The sequence below is a fragment of the Rhineura floridana genome, chromosome 2 (genome assembly GCF_030035675.1).
Source record: "Rhineura floridana isolate rRhiFlo1 chromosome 2, rRhiFlo1.hap2, whole genome shotgun sequence".
NCBI classification, from domain to species: Eukaryota; Metazoa; Chordata; class Lepidosauria; order Squamata; family Rhineuridae; genus Rhineura; species Rhineura floridana.
In genome coordinates this window covers 159835009-159859018 of record NC_084481.1, presented here as the reverse complement: position 1 = coordinate 159859018, position 24010 = coordinate 159835009, and the positions used below count along the sequence as shown (strand labels likewise).

General features: G+C 41.3%; 1 protein-coding gene across 14 annotated transcripts in view; it reads right to left on the bottom strand.

Annotated features, from left to right (window-relative positions):
• Positions 1-20471, bottom strand: part of PALS1 (protein associated with LIN7 1, MAGUK p55 family member) — a 101817-nt gene extending 81346 nt beyond the window's left edge. For 4 of the 14 annotated variants that reach the window (XM_061611044.1, XM_061611055.1, XM_061611056.1 and 1 more), the window contains exon 1: positions 14497-14742. The gene's annotated coding sequence lies outside the window, so the exon portion shown is untranslated. Of the gene's footprint in view, positions 1-396; positions 595-13398; positions 13778-14285; positions 14456-14496; positions 14744-14785; positions 14979-15276; positions 15850-20380 lie in introns of those variants that run through there. The other 10 variants (XM_061611048.1, XM_061611046.1, XM_061611045.1 and 7 more) reach the window with 10 other exon arrangements.
• Between the last annotated feature and the right edge of the window lie 3539 nt (positions 20472-24010).

Sequence of the window (24010 nt, the reverse complement as noted above, 5' to 3'; positions counted from 1 at the left end):
CCACACTACTGCCTCTGTGAAAGACAAATTAAGATTATTTTAATCAAATTTAGCATTTGTTGGAAGGAGGTGGAGAACACCACCAAGAGTCCCAAATCAGATCCTTGCTTGTCCAATTTGTCCAGGACTTAAATCTGTGGCTGAAGCATGTTGATTGATCACAGTTAGCCAACATTCATAGCCTGATTATTGCACTAGCTAATACCAACTTTAAGTTCAAAATCACTTTATAATTTCTAGTAAGCAGCTGAAGTGTGTAGGTGGCAGGAAATGTTCACTCTAACGGAAGACTTTAATTAATAGACATTGCAGCCCATATAAAAAGATGCCAGTGTTGAGCAGATAAGATACTGAAATAATGGAATGTGCCTTAACTTCCTTTCTTATGCCTCCCACCTTTGGGCAGCAGCTGGAACTTCTCATTTATACCAGATTAGTATTCCACTGGCACTCTGAGAAGCTGACTGTTCGTTTCTATAGCAACAGCTTTGCCAGCAAGCATACAACTTGTACATCATGAAATCACAACCAGTCTTTCCTCTATCTTCTCAGATTCTTTTCTTCTGAATTTAGGTAATGATTAGCCTCTTAAGCCTGTTAAACAGAAAATTAGATGATTACTCATATGCAAAGCTGTATAACATCTTTTTACTAGCTGTATGAAACTCAGTCGGCAGATGGCTAAAGCTTCCTAGTAAGTAGTAGTAATGATGCCAAAACCTCTAAAGAAAAACATGTAAACTATTTGATCTATTTATGTCAGTCATCTGAGAGCATTTAAACACTGAATGACTCCAGTGAAAATTCCCCTTTATGTGATAGGTGCAAAAAAAAAGGGAAAAAAAGAAGCAGATTCTATTTAAAAACTTCAGTCACCAAGTTCAGTTATACTAATGCTATGTGCACTTCAGTAAACCTTGAAGAATAGACTGCCTAAAAGTTCAGCTGATTAATTAGAGCCACCCACCATGGATATTCTCATTATTCATTTCCTGTAAAGCTTATTCAGACACAGGAGATAAAATAAATTCTACCCACCTAGAAAATAATATTTCTTTTCCCAATGCCAATGTATTAGGTATCAGTTTCTAAACACAGGCAGAATGAATGTTAGGAGGTCTCACTTTTATCGTCAAACCCATTTTTGCTTAGCTCCAAAGAACAATGTATAGTGTTCTACGAGTACAATGTGGCTTTTCCGACCCACTTCTTGGCCTTCAAACATCCACGTTAAGGGTCAAGGGAGCATCAAGCGTGGTGTGTGGAACACTGGGGTGGGGGGCAGAGGAGAACTGACAACCTCTCTCTGTACAGAAGCAAAAGGTGCTTTAGATCCAAACCACTACTTCTTCCAACACAGTTTTAGCAACTTCAGTGTTAACTGCTAAGAGCTTTTGGAAGCTTGCCCCTGTGGATCATTACCCCTTCTCCAGGATTCAGACAAAGTCTGGAAGGATAACTAACACTCTCCCCTCTCCTCTGCTTTTCAAAGTATTACTGCATACATTCCCTTCTTCACCCCTTTCTCTGAAACTGAAGTCACAATGTACAGCTGCATCTGTCCTGTTTCTTTTTCCTTTTTGGAAAGCCTTCAACAGTTATCCATTTAATTACTATTTGTTATATTCCCTTAATAAAACTAAGCTCTGATCTCATTTCTGCTACTTTTTTGGGTATCTTATTTCCAAAATGGTTCCTCTCTTTGGACAATTCCACCAAAGCTCCGTATGGCGCAGCCCAGATTGTTCTGGAGGTCTTCCTGGGGCTATAGGGAGATGGAGGGTTGAGGATTAGAAAAAAAGACTAATTGTATGAACTGCCTTCCGCTTGAGCAGCTATTGAAAGCAACCCTATAAATCACTGAAATACCAGAAGAGTTTTAGCAGGCCTAAAGATCCAGAAGGCAGGCTAATGCACTAGAAGTATTGATTTTTTTATTAAAACAGGTCAAATTCAAGCATGCAAATTTGGTTGTCTGTATCAGGGGGCAAGGTATTGTGGCACTGGTGTTGCATCAGGGGAATGCAGGAGTGTTATAGTAGGAGCAAATTGTCTCTTATTTGTGCCAAAGAAAAAAATGCATGTATGAGGAAATTTAACAGTAACAGACATTCAGAAAAAGTAGCCTACGTTAACTGAGAAATTATTAGAGACTGTTTTTTTTAATATTGACATTTAATTAGAGACTGCTTTTAATATTGGATTACTAAAATGCACTATGTGGGGCTATTCTTAAGGTTTGTCCAGAAGCTGTACTTAGTGCAAAATGCAGCAGCCAGGTTTTGACAATTTTGCTGAAAGAATTGTATGGCATTGGGCTGCCTATATGCTACTGGGCTCAGTTTAAGGTCTTTTAATTTTCACTGGGACTACCTTGCCCCCATATTCCTGCTTAGTCCATGCACTCATCTGATAAGACCTTGTTGGGGTACCACATGTTCAGCATATGGTTACTGACAACAGAGCCTTCAGTGTGGTTCCAGCAGCATTATGGAACTCTGTCCCCTTGGCAATTAGACACCTGTTGAAAATCTCTGTTTTATTCAGGCCTTCCCCAGCTGAACTCTTTTTAGTTTGCAACAAACATGATCAACAAAGAATAATTTTTATTATTTCATATTTTTAGTCTCTAGTTTCATATTAAGGATTTTTTAAAATTGTAAAATAAATTCTTAGAGAAAACAGATTTATTTGGGGGAAAAATCCAGATGACTATTGTTAAAGATTTTTATCTGCAGAGATAAAGTGCAATTAGAGAATTGTACATTTTGTAATTTTCTGCTGGGCTACAACTTTTTTATATATAATTAAGGTGTCATATAACATGAAATTTCATTAGAATGTTAAATCTATACAGCTATTAAGGGTTTTCAAAAGCACACACAGGGAAATTTCTCCTAAAAAGGATCAGCTCCACAACCTTACAAAGTAGTAATGATTCAGCTAAAATTATTGCTTGCTTACTCACACTATCTCCTGAATTCTATGTCAGCTTGAGAACTGATTATTACAAAAATCTATGTCCATTTCTTGTTGTTTGTTTTAATCTATGCCCATTTCTTGTTTAAGCCTATGGATTCAATAAACAGTGTCATGGGGATGTCCGAAGTTTCACTACTTTGTCTAGTTGGTTTGAGGGGTATAGTTTTGTGTAATAATATCAGAATTAAATGAGGCAGTAATGTTATATTTGACAAATTATGGTTTGTGCTTGCTCCTCCCCTTCTAAAAATAATGATGGGCTTTGAAATTAGTTTAACTGAAGGCCTGGGAAATAATTAAGTCAGAAATAGAGATTATACAACCCAATTATTTAACTAATGGCACAGGACTCTCTTCAGCCGTGAACACATTTGGAACACAATACAATAAAGGGAAAATATTTTACAAATGCAAATAACTATATATTTGCATTGTGTGAGCCTAGCAAGTCATGACTAAGACTAGGTACCTGTTTGACAAACTGAACAAGAACAATAGTTGAGTTTTATATTGTAGAACAGGGGTGGTCTTGCCTGCCATGGGTCCCATTTGGCCAGCAAGGCTAATTTCTCCAAACTATGACTATTTGACCTATACCTGATGTCATATGTAATGTCAAGTTTGTGATATCAGCTGGATTGGCTGTGCAACTGAGTTCTCTGGAACTGATGCCTGCAGAAAGCAGGGTTGAAGTCAGTGCCCTTCACCTGATAGGTGGTGATTTCAAGCCTGCTAGATTCGTTGCATGACTGAGTTTCCTTGAAGAACTCAATCACGCAGCTGTTTCCTGCAAACCACAGCTTTGCCAAGTCTATGCTTGGAGCTTGGGAAGTGCTGCACAAGAGACTTTGACAGATGGGTGGAACAACCCACCTGTCAATCATATGGCATCATGCCAGATGTTTGCAACTGCAAACAGATAACAAATTGTACTTTGAAACTATAATTTTATGCAAGGTTTTTCTATACAAGTTCCAAATACCTCACAGCAATAACAGGCTACAAACACATTAAAATTATGAACCACTTTTCAACTCAAGAGATTACTACATTTGAAAGAGGAACAAAAAGTAACTCATAACCTGGGACATTCCTGAATATTTTAGAATTTTACAAGAAAGAGACCTTTCACCATCCGATGATGTCAACTTGGAATTGCAGTATTCGGCTACACCCTCTTCAAGCAGGAGTGGTTTTTGTTAGTCATCACTTTAGTTTCATTCCATTCATTTTACATTTACTAGAACTCTGAGAGCAATGACATCAGATTTTACAAGCTTCACAGATAACTATTCCTCTCATGACATGTCAGTCTTTTTAATGTTGGTGTTTCCAGTGCCACCACTTGTTCAACTGCATGTGGAATGCTAGTTTTGACTTACTTTCCATAATGATTCTATAATCAAATTCCCTAATGTACCTATAGCTGCATATATTTTCTACCAAACTCTAAAAAGCAGGGAAATTGGCCAGCTATAGTGAATGTGCCAGGGGAGCAGGAGACAAGACCTCCTCTCTAAGATACTGTACTGGCCTACAAAGTTGTCAAAACGCAAGCAAAATTTGGGTTGGTCTTTCACAGTCCAATCCACTTCCTGTGTAGCTTGGAAGAGACCAGTGGATAGGGTGAGAAGTGGGATAAGAAGCAGGGTAGTCTATCCCACAGGATGACAGCACTTCTGGCAGGTATGCTTTCACTGAATTGGAAAACAGCATATGTCAAGGTATTGCAGTCCTTGCCAACCTAGTGGCCTCCAGATCTGTTGGACTACAATTCCCATCATCCTTGATCATTAGCTGTGCTGGCTGGGACTGATGGGAGCTGGAGATCACTTGGAGCACCCCAGGTTTGGGCATGCTGAAGTATTGGATCTTCCTTGTTCACTCCAGTATGACTTTTTTCTCAATATATGGAAAGACCCAGATTCAAGGCAGTGAGGTGTCTGATGGACAATTGCAAGTCCCCTCTTGAATACTAGGTTGAAAAAATTGTGGACATTTGCTACCCAAGATGCACCTTGCATTTTGAGAAACCCATAGGAGCCCCCACAGAGATTGAACTGCCACACCCAATTCCAGTAACAAAAACATTGTCAAGCTAAAATAGAACTAAAATAGAACCTTAGAACTAACAAAGCAAATCAGAAACCCACTGCAATATTCTCCAACAGAATAACATTTATTACACTAGGAGTGGGCAGGATAGATAAGGACCTATTGGTAGACTTTCAAATGCTTTATAGTCTCTCTGGCTCACCTTGGTAGCCAAGCCAAGCCAAAAATTGTGGCTGCCAACTTGCAGCCCTTGTCCCAGCCACCAGGGAAGCCCCTGTACCACCTTTTTCTTTGGGAAAGGGAGGTGTGGAATGAGCCAAATTTGGCTGCTGCAGCACCTTCAGGTGTCCAGCACCTTCTAGCACAGCAGTCAAGGAAAGCAGCTGAGACACCCTTTCCTTCAGGAAAGGCTGGTACCAGAGAAAAGGCTTTATCTGCTGTTATGTGAAGGTACTCAACAATTCTGTAACATCTGTCAATGAAGCCTCTGTGCCACCCTGGTTTAGTGGTTTGCCTCTACATGGCAGGATGCTCTGGGTACTTTGGCGATGTAGTTACCAAACAACCTCTTAGCCTACCTCTGAAGTTTACAGCTGGGGAGGGACAGGGATAATTATGGCAAGTGAAAATTGTCAGGGCCTCTTTCCAGTAGATCAGCATGAGCGTCTAATAGCTTAACTACAAAAGTGCTGCAGTCCTAAAAGCTCCTACTTGCCTGATTTATGGGCAAGCTGTAATCCGTGATGTTCTCCAGTGCAGTTGTAAAAAAAGAACATAAAGAATTAAAAATTCTGACATACAGTTGACCAGGTTGAAAAACCCCCCTCCTCTTCTACCCACTCCACAATGGCTAGCCTTGTACTAATTGCTTCTCTCTGTGTTAGTGTTCTTCACTGGTAAAATATGAATACTGATTGTTTGCCTTTACCAAGGCCTTTGAACAGGTCTTGAAAGAGTTTTGTATTAGGAACTCTCATCTGTGGTAACTGAAATCTATATTTGTGCCTTTAAGTTTCTGTCAGCCCAATGTATGGCTCATGTGTGTACATAACTGTCTTTGCCCCTGAGCCACCATTTTGGATCTGGCTCCCCTCCTCCTGCCACTATTTTGTACTCAGCTCCAACTGGTGAATGCTATAGTCTTAGTATTAAAACCAAAACCAAAAAAGTGGATCCCAAAAGCCTGAACTCTGCCCACTCCACCCTAAATTCTAATGTAGAATGCTTTCCCCGCTTCCCCCCCAAAAAAAATTCAACCGAGTACCAGTAAAATAGATATTAAAACCAAAACAGAAGCATAACTATTAAAAAGGACTTAACTAAAAATGCCTATTGAAATAAAACTGTCTTAAATGTAAAATACATTTAAAAGCAGACAGTAAAGGGGGCCAGGTGCTAGTCTAGGGAGGCATTCTATAATTTGGACATTACAATAAAGAAGGACTTCTCTTTTCATCCCCAAATAAACAAACTTCCATCAGTGGAAAACAGAAAGCAGGACTTCAAAAGCTGAGCAAAGTTCTTAAGCAGGCTCACGTTTGAGGAGGCAATTCCTATAGAGTAGGGATGCTGAATAATCAGGGGAACACACTGACTGACCAAGACAAAATAAAAGGAAGATGGAAGCAGTACACTGAAGAACTTATGGAGGAACCATATGATGAAGAACCAGAAACCAGAAGCGAAGAAGCACCAGAGATCATATCGCAAACATACATTGGATAATGGAATGGAGCAAGGAATTTCAGAAGGAAATCACCCTGTGCTTTATAGATTACAGCAAAGCCTTTGATTGTATAGATCATGAAAAACTATGGAATGCTTTAAAAGAAATGGGGGTGCCACAGCATCTGATTGTCCTGATGCGCAACCTATACTATGGACAAGAATATTCTGTAAGGACAGAATATTGAGAAACCAATTGTCTCCTCATCAGAAAGGGTGCAACACAGGGGTGTATTTTATCACCCTACTTCTTTAATCTATATGCAGAATATATCATACGGAAAGTGGGATTGGACCAAGATGAAGGAGGTGTGAAAATTGGAGGGAGAAATATCAATAATTTAAGATATGCAGATGATACCATACTACTAGCAAAAACCAGTAATGATTTGAAGTGAATGCTGATGAAAGTTAAAGAGGAAAGCACAAAAGCAGGATTACAGCTGAATGTCAAGAAGACTAAAGTAATAACAGAAGAGTTATATAACTTTAAAGTTGACAATGAGGACATTGAACTTGTCAAGGATTATCAATACCTCGGCACAGTCATTAACCAAAATGGAGACAATAGTGATGAAATCAGAAGGCGGCTGGGACAGGGGAGGGCAGCTATGAGAGAACTAGAAAAGGTCCTCAAATGCAAAGATGTATCACTGAACACTCAAGTCAGGATCATTCAGATCATGGTATTCCTGATCTGTATGCGTGGATGTGAAAGTTGGACAGTGAAAAAAGCAGATAAGAGAAAAATCAACTCATATGGAATGTGGTGTTGGAGGAGAGCTTTGTGCATACCGTGGACTGCGAAAAAGACAAATAATCGGGTGTTAGAAGAAATTAAACCAGAACTATCACTAGAAGCTAAAATGATGAAACTGAGGTTATCGTACTTTGAACACATAATGAGAAGACAGGATTCACTAGAAAAGACCATAATGCTGGGAAAAACAGAAGGGAGTAGAAAAAGAGGAAGACCAAGCAAGACATGGATTGATTCCATAAAGGAAGCCACAGACCTGAACTTACAAGATCTGAACAGGGTGGTTCATGACAGATGCTATTAGAGGTCACTGATTCATAGGGTAGCCATAAGTCGTAATTGACTTGAAGGCACATAACAACAACAATGGTGTTAAATCAGAAGGGAAAGAAAGGAAGAACAGGTATAAGGCCAAAGAGAAAGAGCAGCTGGGATAAACATTCGTCCCTGCCATGAACTCATTTAGTAGTCATAGGAAACAACTATTTAGAAGTCCCCTCTGCTGCATCTGTGATATGGGGATAACACTTACCTACCTTATAGGTTTGTGCCAACGATTACTGAGGATGTATGCAAAGTACTCTCAACACTCAAAAAACATTATTAATTATAATTATATTTAGTGTTACTTTATTATGCCTAGACACTGGAGGCAAGCAAGGAGAACTCAGGATATTGTAGAGTTGGAAGGGGCCTATAAGGCTCCAGTCAAACACCCTGCTCAATGCAGGAATCCAAATTAAAACATACCCCACAGGTGGCTGTCCAGCTGCTACTTGGATGCCTTCAGTGTTAGAGAGCCCACCTTCGTTAATTGGTTCCACTGTCATACTGCTCTAAGAGTTATAAAGGTTTTCTTGATGTTCAGTCAAAATATGGCTTCCTGCAACTTGAGCCTATTATTCCATGTCTTGCACTCTGCGATGATTGAGTTGAGATCCTGGCCCTTCTTTGTGTGACAACCTTTCAAGTTCTTGAAGAGTGCTATCATATCTCCCCTCAGTCTTCTCTTCTCAAGGCTAAACACACTCCATTCTTTCAGTCCTCATAGGGCTTTGTTTCCTATCCCCTGATCACCCTTGTTGCCCTCCTCTGAACCTGTTCCGGTTTGTCCGCATCCTTCTTAAAGTGCAGTATCCAGAAGTGGATGCAGTACTCAAGATGAGGCCTAATGGAACTTTGGTTAGGGATTTGGGCCATGGAACAAATCTGGCAGCAAGGTCAAAGAGGAAGCCAAGGGAATGGATTTTGGACATTGATTCTCATCTATCAGCCAAATCTTTGTGTGCAACTCACTAGTTCATATGTTACAACAAACTATGGTGGCAGCCTCCCTCCTGTGTTTCTCAGCATTAAGTAATACACAAGCTGTTACTGTTCTCTGTCCCTCTCTTTTTCATGCAGGGGCTCATTGATGAAGGGGTGCTTATGGTACAGAAACTTGCACACTGCCTAGCACTGAGAGCTGCTGGATCCTCTTTACACTGCACAAAAGACAATTCTATGCCCTTTTCCAGAGCTTGGAGCTGGAGAAGAACGGTCACTGACTTTGCATTGCACTTTGGAGGTGCTTGCCTCTAAAATGTAGCACAACAGAGGGAAGGCCTTGCCCCTTTCAGACAGTGTTGCGCTGCCACCAAAATGTTGATTGGCTTTCAAGACCAGACAGAATTTGTGGACCCTTTAATTGTTATTTTTTATTTCAGCCAGACACTTTTTCAGAGTTTTAAGTGTCTGGCAACATCTCTGGAGTTTTGTTTGATTTTGGCAGATGCAAAGGAATCTTCTTTTAGTAAAGACAGAAAAGACTGCAGGTAGATGGACCCATCTCACAAAAAGTATAATATTTTATGGTTCCAAAGCTGCCATCTGGCAACTCAGCAATGACCAAGGAATACTCACAAAATTCAAAGAAAGACAACTTGCAGATCTTGCTGGTGTCTTACCAACTCCAAGAAGCAAAATAGCAGTGACAATGCATTGAACAGCAAGATAGCAAACCTAAAAAGGGCAGATGATCAAGCAGGCACAGATAGTAACTGATGCTACAAATACAGCAGATATACAGGGACATTCAACACACCTGGCTTGCACTAGGTTCAGAGTACTCACACTCAGATTTCAATCAGGTGGATGAGGCTAAACCACTGTAGTATATGTATAGAGCTACACCCACATCTAAAAGAACAGTTGCGAGGACATAGAGAAGAGATGGTTAAGCTTCTAAAGATACAGAACTCAACCATGACACACAGAATTGCTGTCTGATACAGCAGTAATCTCTCTTCACATGTGAAGTTTAAATTCTTTTTACATCAGATGAAGGTAACATCCATACACAAATAAATGGTAGCAGGGATACACACTGGAGAAAAACTGTTAGATCTAATTGCTTCTTGTGTATTAAATGAACCATCATAATGGTTCTAGTGAGCAAGTAGACTATTGTTCCTCTTCAAGTTTGTAATTTTTTCCTTAGCATCGTTGCATGCTTCAGAATGAAACAAAGTGTATCAATCCTGTTCCAGTTCCTTACCTCTCCCTCTATACACAGTCCTATAATTGTACTGATATATTAGAACCCATTTTTGTTTTCAAGTGCTGAGATTTCTTTTAGTGATGCTTCCAAAGTTTTTAATTTCAAATCAAACTGAGGCATTTGTCCATCACTGATCTCATCATGTCATGTAGACCCGTTTCAGATTATGACTGCTATTGTCACCAGCACCATACTGCTTTCTATGGACTGACTATATACCAGTAAGTAGTATGGTGCTACAACATGGAATAAGTGGCTCAGATAAAACTCTCTTGTGCACAATCAAACCCAAGTTAAGTACTTTTAATTCTCATTTATTGCAAGGGGAGAGCTTAAAGCAGGCATTTAATTCTCCTGTTGAAATTAATGGGACAAAGTACTTCACCTGAATTTTGCTCTTAAGAGTTTGAAAAAAAAACTAAAAGTTTAATGTTTTTGTTTGCCACCCTGGGCTCCTTCTGGGAGGAAGGGTAGGATATAAATTTAATAATAAATAAAAAGTTCAGCAATCAAAAGAAAAGCCACAAATCAGAAGCATCTGCTCCCCTCTCTAAAGTTTCACCCAGATAAGGTGCTTAACTGTTACTATAACATCAGGCAATGTCTCACATCAAAGATGATCAAAAGCAGATTTTGTATCTCCAAAAACTAGAAGGGGTATTACTTTACTTACTTTATCTAAAATTGTTAGATCAAATATTCACAAATTGTTACTAAGCATGTCATTACACAATAAAGCTTCAACTCTGAAGTTCAGGATTAAGTTTGTTCCCTATACGATCTGTGCTTATTTATCTAAGGCATTATCCTTTCAAAGCATTTTTGAACTACTTTACATCTAGAGCTTACTTGCAGTTGAGATTTTTTATTAACTTTATTTAAATAATATTGAAGAGAATTCTGCCTTTCTGATTTCTGTCTTTAAAGCTTTAATTCTGACACATGGAATCTGAAAACTCCTCTAGTAAGATTTCATGAGGCTAACACAATTGGAAAAAAAACTTTAGCCACTGCACACCTCTTCCTTAGGGAATCACATAACAAGGGTACATTTCCCCAAAACATTAGCATAAAGAAAACAGATTCTGATGGATGTGCAATAAGAATACATTATATTGGTGATATTTGGGATATAAAATAATCTATACCTATAAAATTTAATTCAGGCAATCTATTTAAAATATTAATGGAGTAAGAACAGAAATATTAAATTGTTTGTGGTCACACTATGAAAGGTTAATTAAAAATAAAAGCAGAAGATAATGGCATCTCCCTGTTTGGCACATTTTTGATGGCTAGGGCTAAGCTAGAAGATAGGTTTTAATATAAAGCATTTCAATTTTAATCTTTTATAAATACTGTACTACACTGGGATTCTCCAGACTGACTTTGTTGCTAGCTGGCACCCTTTTAAGCTTTAAATGACTGGGCAGAATAGTTGTTTCAATGGCCAAAGCAGATCCTTAATACCACTAGTTCAAGAATGACTTATCGACCACCCAGCAGGAGAAAAAAGCATAGCTGATCACATCTTAGCTCATTAACTTTAAAAGTCTCCCTTAATTCTACTGTTGCTAACCAAGAGACCAAATTTAGAACTCATCTTCTAGCTTGAAAAGAGTTCTCTCACCACTGGGAGGGAAAGATCCAAAGGAAATACAATTCTTTCCTTCAGAATCAACAGTTTGTTTCTTGCAAGGTTGATTCCTATGGAGGTTAAGTTTCTGGGAGTGAAAAATCTTAATATACCACTGGAACTAACCATGCCTACACAACCTTCTTACATAGCTTAGAGAAGTCTGACAACAGTTCAGAAGCACATAAGCAAAGCAGCTGTTTTGCATTATGTATCTTAAGATTTATTAGCTGCCTTTCCAAACTTAATTACTTAAGGTGGCTAAACATAAAACTACTATATACCAATAAAACCACCACTCTAATACAACACAAACATGGATGTGACCTATTAAGCACTTTAAGTCTCTGATGTCTGTTACACTGAAAACAGTGCAACTTAGCAGTGCTTAGCTTTGAACATAGGAACACAGGAAGCTGCATTATATCAAGCCAGTCAACTGATCTAGCTAGCTCAGCACCGTCAACCTTCAAGACAGCAACCTACCAGGGGTTCAGGCAGGATTCTCTCCCAGTCTTACCTGGAGACACTAGGGAATGAATCTAGGATCTTTTGCATGCAAAGCACATGCCCTACCACTGAGCTACAGTCCTGCTTTGCTTGGATTGTGGCTGGATTGTGCCCCACAACTTTAAATTACATTGGCTGAGTGAGGGTCACATTTGTTAGCACTGACAGAACCATTCTGTTGGCAGCAATCCTTACATACAATGAGTTGTATGCAACTCTACATGAGTTGTGTTCCACTTGTACAATGGGGCTTCCCCTTCCCTGCACAGCCCAAAAATCTGTTCCAGAGGGTCCTCCAACTCTCCAGAGCAGATTTTGGGGGTGGTAGGGGCTGCAGGGGAGAAGTTTAGTGGCACCAGCAGAAGTCTTCTGTGTAACCAGAACAGCAGCATTGGATACAACCCAGTGTACTCCTATGCAGCCTCTGGCTGTGATTCTAGGCATATATTTCTTGGAAGTAAGCTGTATTGCAATAAACTCACTGAAAATTGCTACTAAAGTAGTATAAATAGGATTGGGAAGCATAGAAAAACTTTCATTTAGACATTAAGAACATGACTGAAGTCCAGTTTTTGTCCACAACCTTGACTATCCCATGCAATCATGTGTTTTCAAGTCACCTGCTGCATAAAATCACTTTCAATTAATCAGTGACAGTTAAAGACCTATCTCTTCCTTCAGGCCATCTGAATATCTATGTATATGGCCTGCACAGTAATAAAGTGACCAGTGTTCTTGTTTAAGTTGTTCTTCTTCTAATTTAAATTGTATTTTTAGTTTATGCTTTATTGTAGTTTACATTGTTGTGACCCACCTTGAGTTCATTTACAATGAACAGCAGGTAATTTAATCTTCTCTTGCAATCCTCAGATGCATTTACATTTATTTGAGAAGACAGCTGCCTTTGCAAAACACGAAGTAAAAAAGCTGAACCTCACTGCTCCTAGAAACAGTAATGTCTATTTAGCCTACCAAGCCCATCCAAAATTTGTGGAGCCCTTTAAGTGTTCCTTTTATAGTAAGGTTCACCTATTTAATTCAACTTAGCCCCATTTGGGATCACAACATATATTGACAATTAAACATTCAAATGCCATCAATACACCATCACAGAGATGGAAGCAAGGGGATGAAATATTTCAGATGCTAGTCTTTCTCACAAAACCCACAAGAGATATAGTTATCACTTACTGTTCAGCAAAAGCAAGCACATCTCCTGGCATTCCTGCCCCCTCTTGCTGGACAACATGCTAACACATGCTGCCATATGTCACGTACACAGTTCCAACTGTCATCAAGATTAACCAAAACAATTTTTGTGTGTATGGGGCGTTGGGGACATAGCTTTGTACTTTTACACAATTACAATATCAGGATACATTCACAAGGACAAAAAAACTTTATCTAGAAAATACTTTGTAAGACCCACTTTCCTGATCAGGGCTCCTGACTGGTATCGCAACATTAACCCATAACATCTAATTCCAAAGCGATAGACTTGTGTGTCGGTAATCCTTCCTGCAAACGTTCTATATATGTCTGAAGAGGCTAATGACTTCACAAGGCCAACTCCCCAAACACGGGATTTCCAGCTGGTTGCGAAAAGGGGGCAGGATCAAGCGCAGGACACATTGAAATAGAACGTGTGTTAGCCAACAATGGAAGTAGCTACAACCTAAAAAACCCAAGAGACAGCAACGGCAAGAAAGGCCCGACTTAAACCGAGGAATTCTCCGTGCCCGCTAAGGAAGCAGCCCCAAACGCGGATTATACATAAACCTTGCGGGTTATACAAGGACGGCAAAATTAATGCACGAGCCCGTAACTACAAGAAAAAAAATGTCAACAAACAAGACTGCCACTTCAGTTTCCACTTAGGCACGTATACACACAGAAAGAAGATATGAACAAGCAGGAAGAGAAAGCCCAGAGGAAAGGCGGGGTTGAGGGTGGGGAAAGGTCTCGAGAAGTAACCAGCCAGACACAGAGACAAAAGTTCACACAGCAAGGGGGGGGGGAAGGGAAGGGAAAGAAGGGACTGAAGAATACATGCAAGAGGAGCAGCGCCACCTTCTCACCGACACGCTCCTCCCAACCAGACACCTCAGAAAAGTGGTCTCCGTTACCACAAGAGCCCCCAAGGATCCGAGAGAGGGGTTGGGCGAGTAACTTGGGACAACCCAGAACCCCAGAGACGGGAGTTTCCCCAACGTCCGACTCCCCTCCCCCTCCTCTCTCTCCGGGACCTGTTGAGCGGCTTGAGGGCTGCGGAAGAAAAAGACGTCTCACCTTCACATTCCTGTTGATAACAACAACGTAAATCGTGAGGGGCGGGAGGCGCGGCCAGCACAGCTTTACTTCAGGCCCCTCAAAATAGCAGACATGGGCCAGAGACAGGCGGCGAGTCAGAACCCTCCCAATTCACCCCGCGCGCAGCCGACAGCGCGAAGCACCACAACTTCGGGCGCCGCCGTTGCCCCGCCTCCTGTGCCAGATCCCCGCATCGAAACCTTCTCCCCACGCTGTGCGCATGTGCACACCAGTTTCTCCCCCCCCCCATCCTCAAGCCCTTTCTCACTAGGGTAGGGGGCGCTGCTGGAAAGGTGTTCCTTCCGTCCGCTGCTGAGCTTTCTCTAGACGTCACGGTCGTTGAGCGCGAGCGAGCACCCTTTCCTTTACCCCCCCCCTCGTATTCCCTCCTCCCGTTCCTGATTTCATCCAACCGCAGTTTGCCAAATCGGGCAAAAATGCCTTCGACGCTGTGAGGGAAAGGATGGTGGGTGGTCGTGGAAAGTATGAGCGGTAGGCGGGGCTATCGCCACTTCCGCACCCTGTGACTTTAACAGTAGCACAGTAGGTCGAAACTGAGCAGGTGAAATCACTGTATTTGCTTAGTGACCTAACAGTTGAGTTTCTCTCATGCGTGTATGTAGCTGGCAGTTCAAGATGATTATATAATTTTGTTAATTAATAAACAGCCTTTTAATTAATTAGTAAGTTAAATGTAGGCAATATTTACATATCACCAAAACCCAAATAGGTACCTTTTTGAAGTGAACAATAACTTACATTAAACAGCAGTAGTGTAGCTGTCCAGGGTCTTGGGGGGTCTTAGATCCCTTACTTTTTTCAGAGCAGTGTCCCAGCAGGATCTCTATGTCTCTAGCATCCTATCAGACAGCATGAAAGGGGAGTATGTTCACTGAGAAAAGTCTTCTAACAAGCTTCCTTGTCCTTTCCTGCTAACTGGAGCCCATTAGAGTAAAAGGAGATGAGTCAGCCATCGAGAAGGCTCTTCTCAGCAGTTAACGCTCTCCCCTTTCACGCTTATTGGTTCCTAGGAATATCTGTTGTTGTGGAAGAAGGGTCCAAAAGGATCTCATTCTTAACCCAGCAGAAAGGGGGGGCATGGCTGTGACTAACATGAAGGGACCTTGCCCTTCAGAATTTGCCACTACACTACTGCTTAACACATCACTCGTTTGTTTAAAATTGAGGACCATATTTAATATTTCTCTTTTCTTTCTCAATTATAAAAATGCACCAGAGCCAAAAGAGCACGAAAACAAAATTGGTGTCATCACCTCATTACCCCCTGGACAAAACTTGCCCTCAGCCCTTCCTTATCTCGCCCCCCCTCTCTTTTTATTCTGTGCCACCTCCACTAACATAGGAGGAGGAAGGCCAGAGGAAAAGGCTCCTGCCCATTTATAATGGTGCTGGAGAGGAGATTTCAACAGGTGTTGCTTACATGACAACCTACACCTGCTCACAGTCCTTCCTGCACAGCTGTTAAAGGTGCAGGAATCTTGTCCTGTTTTGCATCTGGCCTTCATGCATGACAGCTAAAGTTATAAACGGGGATGGGAAGCAACCTAGTATTTTATTTAACATGATAATACTCTTGGCAGATGCCACCACTGAGTTTTTAATACATGTTAGTTGCTTAATTTTTTTAAAAAATGAAACAGTCCTCCAAGCAAGTACACAAGATTACAACTACAAGACAGACTTTTATAGTAGTTGTTAATGCTTTTTGAAGCTTCACTAAGGATATACTCCTAAGACTCTTACAAGTAAGTCCCATTAAATTAAGTAGGACTTACCTCTGAGTAAACATGCACAAGACTGTATTACATGGTTGTAAACTCTGTACACTTACTTGGGAATAAGTTCCACTGAAGTCATTGAGACATCCAGTTAAAAGTAGTAAAGGATTGGTCTGTACACAGGCTGCTTAAATCTGATTGAAATTAGTGGTATTGAAGCAGCCTAACTGCAAAAACTTGTGTTGTAAAACTATGGGTAGAGAGAGACACTTACTGTTCTGCCAGTTCCAGTGCATCCCCACTTCTCTTTTCTGAAAGTGGGGGTCCCCAACACTAGTCAAACCCCACCCCTTTTTACTGTAAAACCTGTTGGGATCAGCTCTGGTGATTGTTTTTATTTTAAATTTACTTTGAAGAGATTTTGCAACTGATTGGCAGATTTATTTATTTATTTATTATACTTGTATACCGCCCCATAACCTGTTCCCCTCCAGGTGTGGCTAATGAAAATGCTTTGCTGTAGGCAACTAGCATGTTCATAAGGTCAATTCTGTAGATCAGAACTGAACTGTATTTTGTGTGCTCCTAGTTGAAATTTCTCTAAAACCTAAGACACTTTTACGAGAAGAAACATCTCCATGTGAAATATCCCGCTATTGATACTTAGAGGTAACACTTAAAGTGTAACAACATTGGTAAGTAACCTTTATTTCTTTCTTGTAGCAAAGCAATAGAAACAAAAACATGGAAATGGAAATATCTGAAACTTAGAAATTTTCTGAAAATAATACAGTGATCTCTAATTTCATTCTGTAGTCTATCCCAGAGATAGATAGAAAGTAAATCGTGTATTGGAGGATCACTGGCAAATTTCTGGTGGCATACAGGGGTGCTGGAATTCTTACAAAGATCTTTGGACTAGATAGACTTTGATCTAATACAGCAAGGCATTTTTTGTTCTTTAACAAGCCTGCATGTTACTAAGTATCAGTTCTAAGATAACAATTTATGAATAACAAATGATGTCAAGTATTATATTTAATCAATCAAACAAACAATTAGATTTATATCCCACCCGTCCCCCAGTAACAGCCCAGGCTGGCAAACATAAGCACTAAAAACGCTGTAAAACATCATAAAAACAGACTTTAAATTACCACAAAACATCCTTGAAAACATATTAAAAGAAAACATCTTTAAATATATATATATATATTTAAAAAGCTTTAAACACATATTAAAAACAATTCCAACACAGAGACAGACTAAGATAAGGTCTCTACTTAAAAGGCTTGTTGAAAGAGGAAGGACCCAAAAAGATAACAGAGATGGCGCCTGTCTAATATTGAACTTAGCCCAGAATCTTTAACTTCGCCCGGTAGCTAATAGGTAGCCAGTGCAATTCTTTCAGCAGTGGGGTGTCATGCTGGTGATACCCTGCCCCAGTGAGCAGTCTTGCTGCTGCATTTTGCACCAGCCACAAGTTCCGGACCAACCTCAAGGACTTCCCCACATAGTGCACATTACAGTAATCCAACCTGGAGGTTACCAGTGCATGGACAACAGTGGTCAGGCTATCCTGGTCCACAAACAGCTGCACCTGCCTTACCAGCCAAAGCTGGTAAAAGGCACTCCTAGCCACAGAGGTCACCTGGGCCTCTAGCGACAAAGATGGATCCAGGAGCACCACCAGACTACGGACCTGCTCTTTCAGAGGGAGTACAACCCCATCCAAAGCAGGCAACTGACCAATTATCTGAACTCGGGAGCCACCAACCCACAGCGCTTCCATCTTGCTAGGATTCAGACTCAGTTTATTGGCCCTCATCCAGTCCACCACCGAAGTCAGGCAACAGTCCAGGGCTTGCACAGCCTCTCCTAATTCAGATGTTAGAGAAATAGAGCTGGGTATCATCAGTGTACTGCTGACACCTTGCCCCAAATCTCCTGATGACCTCTCCCAAGGGCTTCATATAGATGTTAAACAGCATAGGGGACAAGATGGTATCCTGTGGCACCCCACAGCACAACTACCAGGGGGCCGAAAAGCAATCACCCAGTGCTATTCTCTGAAAACTACCCTGGAGGTAGGATTGGAACCATTGTAAAACAGCACCTCCAACACCAAGTCGGCTCAGAAGGATACTATAGTTAATGGTATTAAAAGCTGCTGAGAGATCAAGAAAGAATAACAGGGTCTCACTCCCCCCGTCTTTCCCCCGATAAAGGAGAAGGCGACTAAGGCCAATTCAGTCCTAAACCCAGACTGGGATGGGTCAAGATAATCTGTTTCATCCAAGAGTACTTGCAATTGCTGCACCACAAGCCTCTCAATCCTTTCCTTAAACAGGTGGTATTTGTGACCAGGTGGTAGTTGTTACAAACCAATGGGTCTCAGGATTGGCTTTTTCAGGAGTGATCAGATCATCACCTCTTTCAGGGTGGCTGGAACCACTCCCTCCCATAATGATGCATTGGTCACACCCTGGATCCACTCAGTCAAACCCCCTTGGTAAGCTTTAATAAGCCAAGAAGGGCAAGGGTCAAGAGGACACATTGCTGGCTGCATTGTTGCAAGCATCTTGTCCATGTCATCAGGCAACATCAACTGAAACCGATCCTAAGACATTGCAGCAGACATTGCACCGAACACCTCACTGGGGACTACAGTAGATGTGGATGGGGCATCAAGATTGCTACACAAGTGAGCAACTTTATCCTCAAAGTGACTTGCAAACAATTCACAGTGGGCTTCCAAATGGTCCAAGAGTCCATTTCCTGGAATTGATGTCAACAGACCCCTGACAATATGGAAAAGCTACACTGGACAGCTACTTGAGAATGCAATGGTAGCAGAGAAGTGGGCCTTCTTTGACACCCTCACAGCCACACAGTAGGTATGGTTATAATATCTTACTCATGCCAAATCAGCCTCATAGCATGCCTTTTGCCACTTGATCTCTAGCCGTCGTCCAGCCTGTTTCATTGCCCTTAGCTCACTGGTGTACCAAGGTGCAAACCGGGCTCCACAATGCCGGAGAGGGCACTCGGGCAACCATGTCAAAAGCCTGATGAGCCTTGCTGTTCTACAGCATGACAAGGGCTTCAACAGTGTCATCTGCTCTATGTACTGGGAACACCCCCAGGGCATTCAGGAATACAGTAGATTCCATTAGTCTCTGGAGGTGGACCATCTTAATCTGTCCACTACTCCTGCAGGGGAGGATCACAGCCATAAGTCTAAACTTCACCAGGAAGTGGTCTGACCATGACAATGGAGTGGCATCCACCCCCCTCCCATCTCCAGATCACCCCTTTCTCCCTGTAGAGCAAAAACAAAGTCGAGGGTGTGCCCTGGCCCATGTATCGCGCTGATGACAACTTGAGACAGCCCCACAGTTGTCATGGAGACCATGAAGTCCCGAGCCAGAACCCTAGAGGCAACCTCAGCATGGGCTCTGAAAACACCCAGGACTATTGTTCTGGGTTCCTCCCAAATCATAGCTGAGACAGCCTCCACCAGCTGGGTCAGAGAAGCTACTGGGCAGCAGGGTAGACAGTACACCAGCAGCAACGCTAGTTTACTGTCTGCTTGGCCCAACACCAGCTGCAGGCCCTCACAGCCAGCTCCAAGACAGAGTGGTTTCGGAGATGGAAGTTTTGTAGACCACAGCAACTTCTCTCCCCCCTCCCCCCATCCGTGCAACCTGTGCTGGTGATGCATTGAGTATCCAGGTGGGCAAAGCTTGGTCAGATCAACTCCTCCCAGCTCATCCACACAGGTCTTGGTAATGCACACCAAATTGGCACCCTCATCTATGATTAAATCATGGATGAGTGTGGTCTTAATGTGTACTGATCTGGCGTTAAACAATAGCACACACAAGCCAGTGGGCACAGCAGGTGAGCAACGAGAAACCTGTCTATGAAAGGAGTGGGAGAGAGGAACAAGGCATAGATAGTCTTGCCCTTGTCTTCTGTGGTAGTTCACCACCTCCTCATGGCTATACCTCCCTCTGCTCATGATCACTGAAATTGAGGTGGTGTTACCCATGTCCATCCTTACTAAGACTCCTCCTAAACATCTGATATGGACGTATCAAGAGCCCACCAACAAAACCTACCTGAACCAGTTATCCCAATAGGCATTGGAGAGAACTGAGAACAGTCAGACCCACTCAAAAGCTTTCACACTCGGCACATCTACTCCCCCCCATCTCACACCGAGAGAGGGCCAGCCTTCTGCCAGCTGCAGACTCTTGTTCTGAAGGCATCTGGTGGCTTCCTCCTATAATTCAATTCACTGCACAGGTTCTCACCCTGCTCAAGAACTACACATGCACCATACACCCTCCCCACTACCAATCTCCTGTAGATTGGTTTAAAGAAAAAACACAGAAGGGGGTAGCAGCCAGGCTTTTATGTCCCCTGACCCAGCCAAGAGCTGATGCAAGATTGACTGTAGCCTTTCTCTGGAGTCAGGGTCAGGCAGGGAGTCCCAGTCCTTGCAGCACTTACCTGGGACCTCAGCCATCTCAAGAGACAGCAACCCAGAGGAGCGAACAAACAAACACCCAAATACTCAGGTACTCACTCCCAAGTCAGGTCTTCTCCAGTCCCCCAGTGCTGCAGCTGTTCCCTTACTTTGCATATTTGCACTCCTGCTTTGCATATTTAATAGACCTTGGTGGTCAATGAGGATTCTAGGTTTTAAAAAATGGTAAACCATGCAAAGCTGAAGTTTTTGAAGTTGCTGGAATCTTTGAATTTGTTGGAATCAAAACTATATAAAAATGAAATAGGTAGTAAAATAATTACTTAAATAATAAGTTTGTCTTTTAGAACCAGTTAATAGCTGAGAAATCCATATACATTACTTTTCTACTTGGATATTGCTATTTTTAAGTGCTGCTAGTTTTGGATGCCTGCCTGTGTGGAACAATTATTTTCTACTGATATCTGTTCGAGTATCTAGTAAAGCCAGGCCAGGTGCAGGTTTCATATTTTATATTAAACTTCAAAACAATTTCCTCTATTAGACCGGTAAGTTTCTTCCTGTACTTGGGGAAAAAAATACTGTAGCTTTTAGTAACCTTTAGATATGTAACTCAAAATGTAGATGTAAATAAATAAAAACAGAACGGAGTGTGGAATTGTTCTCTAAAAAAATCTCATTGGCAATAGGAACAGCTGTGAAGTTAGCATCAATCCAAACTCCACTGATACACATGGTTCTCTTCTGGACATGCCTGCTGCCTCACTGGAGCACATTATTTGGACACCTCAATTTTCAATTACCTTTCTATTGGTAATAATTTTCAAAGGGCTATCTGTGATGTTCCTGTAGGTTAAGCATCTGTAAATATGGTAAGTGCGGGTCTATTAGGTGATGTATGGTAATTGACTGAGAGAGAAAGGGAGAGTACACGGGTGAGAAGCTGAAGTATGCTGGATGATGATTGGCCGAGTGGCTGGCTGGCTGAAGGTATAAATGGAGGTTTGTGTGATGAGGGGGGAAGAAGTTGTTTGGAGTGAGGTTGGTTGGCAGAGTTCTGAGGGAAGTTTGGATTGTATTTGGCTGATATTTAAAGAGCATATATATGAACAGAAACATAAAGAGTGACCATATATGAAACCATACACTTGTGAAACATTCCTAAAGTAATCTTGTTATTTCCTGTTGTTAGTAAATAAATACTTATTTGGTTTACCAAAGGCCTGATCCTTGGCTCGGGGAATATACAGACCAGAAGGAAGAGCAAGGTAATTACCAAGGCTGAACAGAAACTGTATCTAATGGTGGCAGCAGTGGAGATATTGTAACAAGTCAAATATCCAGAGCAACCCAGAGTTGTATGCTTCATATATAAAGATACAAAGGGGTTGGGAACAGCATAGGCACACAGTCACAAAGTAACAAGCTATAGAGAGACTGAGGCAAGGTCTCTGGGAGTACTGGTTACAGGAAGTGACTGGTGGTGCTGCCTAGCCGTGGGATCTTGTGAGATCTGTGCTAGAGCGGAGTGAGAAAAAATAAAAATGACAATCCTGACTGGTGGTGCGCTGAGGTGGTGCCTAGTGAAAGGTGGTAGCCACAAGCAGGTGGGAACCTGACAGGGGGAGCCAAAGGTGGGATCGTCACACTATCATGTTAGTTTGCTATGGCAAAAAACACGTCGTACCTTAAAGCAGAGGTGTCAACAGAATTTATTGGGCTCAGTACAGTGTATGTGGATTGGGTCCCCTGTATTCCCACCCACACCGCCCCGCCCAGCCATCTATTGCCAAGAACTGCTTATGACAGACATTACCAATATGGCCGGTTATTTTAAATCCACAGTTAAGATGAATTTCTTTAACAGATTTTTAATCTGCCTTTCAGAATTCCTGCCTTCACAAGGCATTTAACAATGGTTATAAATAGTTCAAACACCATAATAATATAACAGTCCTCCTGACATTTTACAACAATTTTTTTTTAATTGCCAACCCTGATAATAATAATAATAATAATAATAAATTTAATTTTTGTGTCGCCTATCTGGCTGAAACCACTCTAGGCGACGTACAACATTAAATTCAACAATACATAATAATACAATACATAATAAAATACAATGCAGTCAACAATAACCATTTTAAAAAGCGGCAGTACAGGGCCATCAATAGACAATTTTAAAACAATATAAAGAAATTAGCCCACCCCGGGGACCCCAAATGACAAGAAGAAGAAGTAAACAATAATCTAAGCACATGCAGCTTTACAACTTAGATGACTGAATCAATTCTCAGCCTAACCTACTTCACAGGGTTGTTGGAACAGAGACAGATGTAAAAATATATACACAATAGTTATAGTTTATTGTCAAAAACAATTGGTCATTGCACAACATTTTTTTAAAATGCAGTATTAGTTTCCTGCCAAATAACAGCAGTGACACCTAAGTAAGCACTGCCTAATTGCTTTTTACAAAAGGATAGGGAGTAAAGAGATATTAAGACCCCAATCTTTCTATGTCTACTCAAAAGTAAGTCCCATTGACTTACTCCTAGAAAAGTGAATATAGGATTAAAACCTAATGCAAGGCAAGCAAGTTGCAAGGCAGGTCAGTCATTTGCAGGAGGAGCTCAGAAGGATCCTTCACCCAGAGGTTGAGGTCCATTCTCACTCTTTCTGGAGTGACAGGCTAATAACTGAGATGGCAGAGTTGGGGGTGGGTTGAAAATAGGGATAGAAAGATCTGTCTGTTTCGGTTCTCTCTGTTTCTAATTTTTCCAATGTTAAATTCAATTCTCTGTTTCTACAGCGATTTGTGGATTTAAAAAAAAATCCTCATGAAAATTCTCCTCCATTTTACTGTGAATTTCTCCAAATAACATTTTTGTAGGCAGTTTTGACAAAGGTACACATTTTTGCAAGCAATTTCTCATCATTTCATGCCTTTTTGCATGTTATTTTCACTCATGTATTCTAATATATGCATTTTTTTATAAATGTTTAGCTGGCAAACTGCATCCCAAAATTCTAATAAATGTGAATTTCCAAGGATGGCTGTATTTTGGTTCTCATATTGTTTTGGAAATTGCAAATCTGATAAATTCTGCCTGAAATGCAAACTGAATTGAAATTCTCACTCATCCCTAGTTGTGAGGAGCCCTCTTCCTCACTCCTCTGGTCGTTCTCTCAGCTACTAGGCTCAGGGCAAGGGATACCTGCTGCTGCGCTGTTGGATCAGCTTGCTTACCTCATGTAG